Here is an 8,221-nt window from a genome sequence, read left to right on the forward strand (position 1 = left end):
AATTTTCATTACAATACTTTATTTTCAAGAGCCTGTGACTTCACTGAAAAAATCCTGCAGGCAAAACAAATGGATCACAGAGTCTCATCTTGGGAGTAAGTCAAGAATGGCTTATTTAAGTTGATTTAAAAAACATGATATGAATTTTGATGAATTTTTTTCAAGGTATTATTTTTACACATTTTAAAAAAATGCCTTTCAGAATTATTTTTACGACTAGATCAGCTCTCAGTCTTTAAGCAAGCATGAAAGTTTTGATTTGTGTTTACCAGTACAATCCAGAGCTATTAAATCAGTTCATGTTGAACGTGGAGTTCTCTAAACTCATGATCTTTTCATGGTGACGGGTTTTGGGATTTGGATTTCTTTTATAGGTTTTTTTTTTGTTTGGCATTTATTTATTTATTTATTTATTTATTTATTTATTTATGGGATATTTAAATGTATCCATGTGATTATATAGTTCACCATATTGTTTCATAAACTGTAGGTCTATTTATATTGTACCAAATCACAGCACAGCAGGTGCATGACCTCACAGCTACAATTCCCATTAAAACCGGGATACCTAAGCAGGCTGCATCTCCTGTCCCCTCCTCCCATTTCCAGGAATGGTGATGACAGGACATGTTAGGGGCTCTGGTACTTGTGGGGGAGGGATGATATTTTGCTTTGGAAGAGAAGGAGATCTCAGTGGTTACACATTACCCCAGTGGCAGCCAGACAGGAGCAGCTTTGATGCCTTTTCCTGCATGGGTTTGCTTCATCATCTCTCCTTGACAACATAAATTTTTCCATGGTTTGTTTCCCCATCTCTGTATTAGTATCTGCTCTGGGGAGTTCTCTGGCTAATATTAAATAATTGTTGTTTTTAACTGGAGCTCTGAGGATGTAGTGGTGTGCAGCCATGCCAGCACTGGAGAGATGCTGTGTGATGCTGCTGATCTGCAGCAGTTCAGGGGCAGAGGACAGGATATAACTTGCTTCAGTTTCCCAGCCCCAGGGCCTTAAAGGGTTAGTGAAGATGAATGGAGTTGTCTTGCTAAGCCATTTTCTCCTTTTTCTTTCACTTAAGGGGTGAAGCCATGTTTTCTAATGGAATGCAATTGTTCTTTCCTTGAACTGTGAATATTCCTCAGGCTTACTCTTGTGTAGGACACGTTAATCTTACTGAGGTCCACGTGGGCAGTGTGGAACATTGCTGGGTTAAACACATTAACACTCATATCATATTCATATAAATTTGTTGGGATTTAAAGTGTTGTGCCTGCTTACATGTGTGCTCTCACTTTAAAACCACAGGCAGCTGCATATGCAGACTGTGCAGGCTTCTATCAGTGGCTCTGGGAAGGTCAATGATGCATAACCTAAGGAATAATCATTCAGTGTAATGACTTTACCATGAAGCTTCACCACCGTTTATCATCCTTACAGCAAATCTATTTATAGGTACTGAAGCCCGACGTGAGGATTTTCAGGATTAATTTAGGCAATGAAAATAAGTGCATGTGTTTACATTGCTGAACAATATTCCAGTTCCAAAAACTGACAGTAGATTAAATTAAGAATATTCTTGTTATGGGTCAAATTCTGCATTTAACGATCAGGTGACGAGGCAGCTAAAATCCATTTTATTTACTGTGCTTTTTTGAGTTCTAGAGTAGATGAATATGTCCATGTAAACACTGCAGTTGGGTACTTCATGAAATTGTTCTGCTGATAAACATCAAAGGTCACAAGGCTGTCCACTATCACCTTAACACCAGGCCTGATGGAGTTACTTGAATCTATCACTGTCCTTCTGCACAGTTTGGGGAAATTGATTCATAAACAGAATATGTTAAAATAGAATTCTTTCTCCCAGTCCTCAGAGTGATATTTTGTTTTAAAGTTATATTTGTGAGAATCAAATAGTTCAATCGTTGCATTTCATGTAATTTAACTTCCCTAACACTGATAGAAGCTCACCTTATATAGAATCTTAAATTCTTGAATAGAAAAAAATGTGACAAAAGTGAAGCTACTTCCTTCTTCTTACTTCAAATTTCAAAGTACTGAAGAGTCAACAGTATTGGATGAAAACCTGGCTCTTGAATATCCTCATCTGTTAGTAAGACTGTGGACTTCTTGCTATGGGCATATCAGCCTCACAGTAATGACTTGTACTGTTAATAACTCTGGATAAATGAAGGGACAAATGGAAAGGGAACTCCAGGATCACCTGGAGGGCCAAATCTACAAAGTCACATGGATGCAGCCCCCCAGTACCTCAACATCTCTCTGTTCATCACTGCTGTGATTAGTATCCCACAACCATTTCATTTAAACAGACAGAGTTTGATTGCCTCTGCCCCATTTATCCATTTTGTTCTCAGATGTTCTGAGGTTTTTGTAGCTTAATACAGGCAGCATGGCCAACATATAAAAATTTGAGTATCATTTTAGGAATGTCCTTTTACTTCATACAGAATAAACATTAATTTTAGCAAGGAAATTTTTATTTCGTAAAATAATATGCAGACTTTATAATCTCTGTTTTGCATATTGAAGTGTTAAAAAAAATTAGATTGAAAATTGTAGGGGAATAGAATATAAGGGAATAAAGATGGTGTAGAAAGTAATCTCACCCCTAAGGAGTTGCAGCTGGGCCAATTATCAAGGATTAGGAACAGGCCTGACTTTAACAAGCCACAGCTGTAACCAGTGAGAAGAAGAGTGCTGTGAAAGAGTGGGGTGGCTGGGTGAGAGGGGAACTGGAGTCAGTGGCTGCTTTGTGGAGAAGAAAGAGTCAGTGCTGGGAGGAGCTGGCCATGAGAAACACCAAGAAGGTATGGAACTCTTGCAATAGGATGACAACAGAAAACATGCAGAAGCCTAGTTGAAGCTGGATAATACAGGCAAGAAGAATGGAAGTGGCCCAAGATTCAATTCAATTCAGATACTTTTCGCTGGAAAAATTGTCTGTTGTGTTGGCAAGGGGTAGACAGACAGTTAACTGGTAGCATTTTCAAATCAGAAACGTTGCACAATTTGTGTTTAGGAGAGAGTGATGAGCAAAATGATATAATAAATAAGGGTATCTTTTGTTGGCCAAGACAAGCTTTGCAGGGACTGGTGTAGGACTCAGGGTCTCAAATCATAATCAGAGTAAATTAAATAAGAAATAATGTGGATATGCTTCATGCAGTTGCAGCAGCAAATTCAATTAAATTTAAAGTTTAAAATCAAAGTTGCAGTTTTCAGTGGGTAGATCTAATGGAAATGTAGGCTTCCTGAGTGATAGTCTTCCTTTGCTAGTGAAGGGCATTGTGATGTAAGAATACTAGCTTTTCATTTTTTTTCATTATTGTTATTTTAAAGCTTCCAAGATTACAAATTTGTACAGTGCTTGGGGTTATTTTCACTTAGTTGATAAAATATTAGAGATACATAATTTTTATCCATATTGACAATGTCTGAAGGAAATGAATTTCTGAAGGTGATGACATTGCTTGAGTCTAAAAGACAGATGAGAGGAAAAGGAAGGAGGGCATTTGAATTGGAACTGAGGATATAATTGTACACAATAGACCTGGAAGATTCTACTCTAAAGGGATCATTATCACTATTATTTTCTTATGTGCTTTATTATGCTTTGCTGTCTAAAGGATTTAGAGTCCTCAGCTTCAAAGTACTTATATTTGCCTCAGTTTTTAAAATTTTAAAGATTACCCATGGAAATTTTTGATATCTGTTTCTTTAAGAATAAAATTAGATTTTGAATTTTCCATGAAATGCGAAAAAATCAGTCTGAAAGAACTGAAACATTAAATATTTTTTCCAATTTCCTGGTTTTGAATATTTTTATTTGAACACTGTACTCTGGTGTTTAGGGTTAGGCTTTATTTCAGTTTTGAATATTGTATTCAGACATAACGTGATGAAATGCATTGTCCTGAAATATCATTTTACAAAACTAATATGATTTTTATATTTGACAGTAAGCTTACTGAAATAAAGCCTGTGAACTTTCAGATTTAATTTCTGCATGTCTGCTAAAATAGTCTTAAATGAATATTTGAAAGACAACTGTGCAAGATCAGGTGCTATCAATTATTGCCTAGGTGTGGGAGCAAAGTAATTCACCTGAGTTTTGGGGAGGTCTCCAATTAAGTTCCTTAAAAGAGACTATTCCTTGCTAAATTTCTGAAGGCAGTTTCAGTAGGCAGGTTGCCTACATTGCCCCTTTTTATTTAGTTTTTTTTTCCCCCCTGTATCTGTGTATAATGCTTTTTGTTGCCCCTGGATGTAGTTCTCTTAGAATGAGTCAGTATTTCAAACACTAAACCTGTCTGCTGGAAATAGGATATGCAGAAGAGATAAACCATCTCAGGCCTACTTTATTGCAGGTTAACGATAGTAATTTGTGTGCATCCTCACAGTCCTCAGTCTTCAAAGGACTCCCTCCTGGTAAGTAAAATATAAATGACTTGCATGATATTATTTGATGTGTTTTGACACTGCCTGTTTAAAGCGTCATATGGTGATTGATAAGTTAGGTAATACAAGACAACACTTGCAAAGTAAATTTCTAGGCTTGCCTTTTTAGGTTGTTTTACATTGCTGATATTTTCTAAGCTCTTTTTAGCATAGTCTACAGAAGCTGTTTCTTCTCTTAGGTTTAATGTGTGTTCCAGAGAAATATGCTAAAGAAGTAACTTTTTATGGATACATGCCTTGTAAAATCTTAAATACAAAAAAATTCCAAAAACTTGACTTTACTAGAATTTATGGGGTCTGTTTTCTCACTTTAAAGTGTCTGCTCTGAGATGAATTAGCTGTGAAAAAGGCTGAGTCCTGTGCATGGCTTATCTGCATTTCCAAAGTGACCTTAAGTATGCAGTTTAGCATTATTTAAACTTCTCCTTAGTGTCCTACTTCTGATTCAGACTCTCCAGTTATGGTCCAAATCTACTTTAGGCAAAAAAGCACCAAAACCCCTAAAAGTACAGATTTTGAGGTAGGGCAAGTCCATCATACTTTGCCAATATTCAACATTCGTGTTTTAAATTATTACCCTTAAAGATATTTTTTAAGTGATGGAATTTTATTTGTCAAGTACTGAAATGTCATTTTTGTAAATAAGTGACCAATTCTTGCTTTTCTTGCTTCTTCTGTTGCCAGGTTGTGATTGCACCTACTTCCATTCTTTGCACCCAACTTGGTCTTTTGTTTCAGCAATTTAAACACTTTCAAAGTCAATTTGAAGGCAAAAGTAATATACAAAAATAGTTGAGCAGTATTGTGATCTTTTGTGGCACTACAACTAACAAAGTCTGTCGTGGATATTCTTTTAATTAGGAGAAAAGGAAATCTCTTCGGTTGTCATTGTGCTTATTTGCCACGTAACTGATAGCCATTTTAAATTGAGACAGAGTCTGTAGGCTTATTCTGGGGAAACAAATGAGGATTTTTGAGGGGTAGGATTTTGAACCTTAGTGAAAAGAGTTGGAAAATGCTATGGAGCAGAGCGAATTATTGAAACATGTAATAGGCAAAAATTTTCTGATGGGAAGCAATTGCTTAAAATCTAAGAAGCAGGTAGTACCACAAACCAGTTATTTTTCCTAATTTTTTTGCAATCATATTAATTGTAATTGCTGCTGTATAAAGAATGATTCCTGTTATAAGGAGTTCCTAATGCTTCTTGATTATTAATCAATCCATTAGGTATCATTGTTAGGTAGTCCAAAGAATGTATTCTCCTTGAGAGTCTGCATTAGAATTTTCAAATCATTAATACTATTTAGCTGCTGCAGGCCTCTCTGACTTCCCACTGAGGCAGCTTCTCTGTCAGGGGAGTCTTTTCTGATTTATTCTTTTATTTGTGCTGGTGACTTAAAAGTGCCCTTGTGTCTGAGACTGTTATAATGTGTGTTTAGAGAATTTTCAGGATGTTAAAGGATAAGTAAATACCAAAGAAAGCAGCTCCTATTTTTCTCTACGAGATCCTTTACTCTTGATTGGATGTTGGCATATTTTTGCATTCTGTGGTCTAGGTTGTCTGTTCTTCCATGACTAGACAGCTTTTCATCTATGAAGTCACTGTTAAGAAACATCATTAATAAGAAAAAGCAGTGGTATTTTTTTTTAAATTTCTTTTGGTAAGGCACTAGAAAAAATACTGAAAAATTTACTTTTTTCTTCTACAGAGAAGTGGAAGAACATTTTCTCACTGACTTGCAGCTGAATATGAACTAATGCACCTAAGGTGGAACCGATTAGGAAAAACTTCATTAAATATTTGTAAGGAATATATTCCATTAGCTGTGTAATAAAGGGAGATGAGACAGTAGAAAAGGCCTTAACTACAGCAGTGTATTAGATAATCAAACATTGGGAAGGCAATCAGTGTACTGGGAAGGGAAAGAAGCACAAGAGACAAGTAATTGCAAAACTTAAGTTGTCTTAACAACCCTAGTTGCTTTTGTTTTCACTAAGATATAATTTCATCTTTATGTTGATGAAATTTCAATATGTAAGTCAGATCTTATTTCTGTCAAATGCAGATTACATAATGGACTCAGAAAAGAGCCAGAAGGCAAGTATTATGTCAATGTGAAATCTTAATGGTAGGAAATTGATAATTTGGAATTGAATAAAAATGTTTTTTGTTTCTGTTCATTTTATTGTCTTGTAAATGATCACTACAAATGCCCTTCACTAAAATTTTAAATTAATTGTTCTCAGGAACGTTTAATGTTCTAATTCTTCTAGCTTACTTTGTAAGTAAAAATATGCTTATGACTTGTGGGGAGCTAAAAGCCTCATTTTCATTCTTAAATGAAATTAACCAAATCTATTTGAATTGTAAACTACTTACTGTGCTTATTTTGAAATGGCCACATTTTAGCTTACTGAAATGTTAATAACGCACATGAACAAAAAATAATTAAATTAACATTTGACAAATGTTGAAGACTTGCCAAGGGTTCATCTTGTAAGAACGATTCTGACAGTATTTCAAAATACTGCTTATCCAAATTATGAAGTCACTGGTGGGAAACTATAGTCAATTTTTGATTTGTCATGTTGAAATTTATTGTCAATATATAAAATTGTAAAATGTTTGCACATATGAGGAGGACCAGCTGTTCATAGAGTGTAGTCTTTGTGGCTTGCTTAAGGTGTGGACGGATGGTGATTAATGGCAGCTTTGGGTGTGACAGTATTTTATCTAGATGCATTAGAACAAGGACCCCTTACCTTCCCTTACAATCAGGCTGAAGGACAAATGAATTTGCCTGGTTTATATCCTTCTGGAAAATGATCTAGTCCAAACATAAAGTAAGGACCTGCTAGGGCTCTGAAAACTTGAAAGCCCAGAGCTTCAGCCACACTGGTGCTGCAAAAGGCATGAGATGGGAACGGAGACTGCCACAACATTGCTTCCTCCAGAGCCTTTCCTTGGAACCAGCCTTGGCCCAAGGCTGCGTTTGCTAACTAGAGTTAGGGTTGGGGCTGGGACTACACCTAGGGTTGGGGTTACACCTAGGGTTAGGGCTGGGGGGTTGGGGTTACACCTAGGGTTGGGGTTACACCTAGGGTTGGGGTTACACCTAGGGTTGGGGTTACACCTAGGGTTGGGGTTACACCTAGGGTTGGGGTTACACCTAGGGTTGGGGTTACACCTAGGGTTGGGGTTACACCTAGGGTTGGGGTTACACCTAGGGTTGGGGCTGGGACTACGCCTAGGGTTAGGGCTGGGGCTACGCCTAGGGTTAAGGTTGTTGTTACACCTAGGGTTGGGGCTACACCTAGGGTTAGGGTTGGGGCTACACCTAGGGTTAGGGTTGGGGCTACACCTAGGGTTAGGGTTGGGGCTACACCTAGGGTTAGGGTTGGGGCTACACCTAGGGTTAGGGTTGGGGCTACACCTAGGGTTAGGGTTGGGGCTACACCTAGGGTTAGGGTTTTGGGAACCACAAAGCCCAGGGAGCACCAGGCGCACTGCAGGTGCAGAAGGCATGCCAAGGGGAAGACTAAAGAGGATCCTTCCCAGAAAGAACTGCCTTCACTACCAACTCTGGCTGCTTTCACTGCGCTAAGCCCCTCATGCAAACTGATATCAGGAACCTGGGCTGGTCAGTTTTTTTTCACATGGAAAATGGTCCACTATTGTGAAAATTGAGTTTTAGTTTCTACTTTAGCATATATATTATGTTTTTTCTTTTATCCTCTT

At 37.4% G+C, this 8,221-nt stretch overlaps 1 long non-coding RNA gene across 1 annotated transcript; it reads left to right on the top strand.

Annotated features, from left to right (window-relative positions):
* Positions 1–2,748: 2,748 nt before the first annotated feature.
* Positions 2,749–6,609, top strand: LOC131564077 (uncharacterized). The gene is made up of 3 exons (XR_009275353.1): positions 2,749–2,828; positions 4,389–4,449; positions 6,192–6,609. It is a non-coding gene; the product is annotated as an uncharacterized LOC131564077 (long non-coding RNA).
* The last annotated feature ends 1,612 nt before the right edge of the window (positions 6,610–8,221 follow it).

This window comes from Ammospiza caudacuta, chromosome 14, assembly GCF_027887145.1.
Source record: "Ammospiza caudacuta isolate bAmmCau1 chromosome 14, bAmmCau1.pri, whole genome shotgun sequence".
NCBI classification, from domain to species: Eukaryota; Metazoa; Chordata; class Aves; order Passeriformes; family Passerellidae; genus Ammospiza; species Ammospiza caudacuta.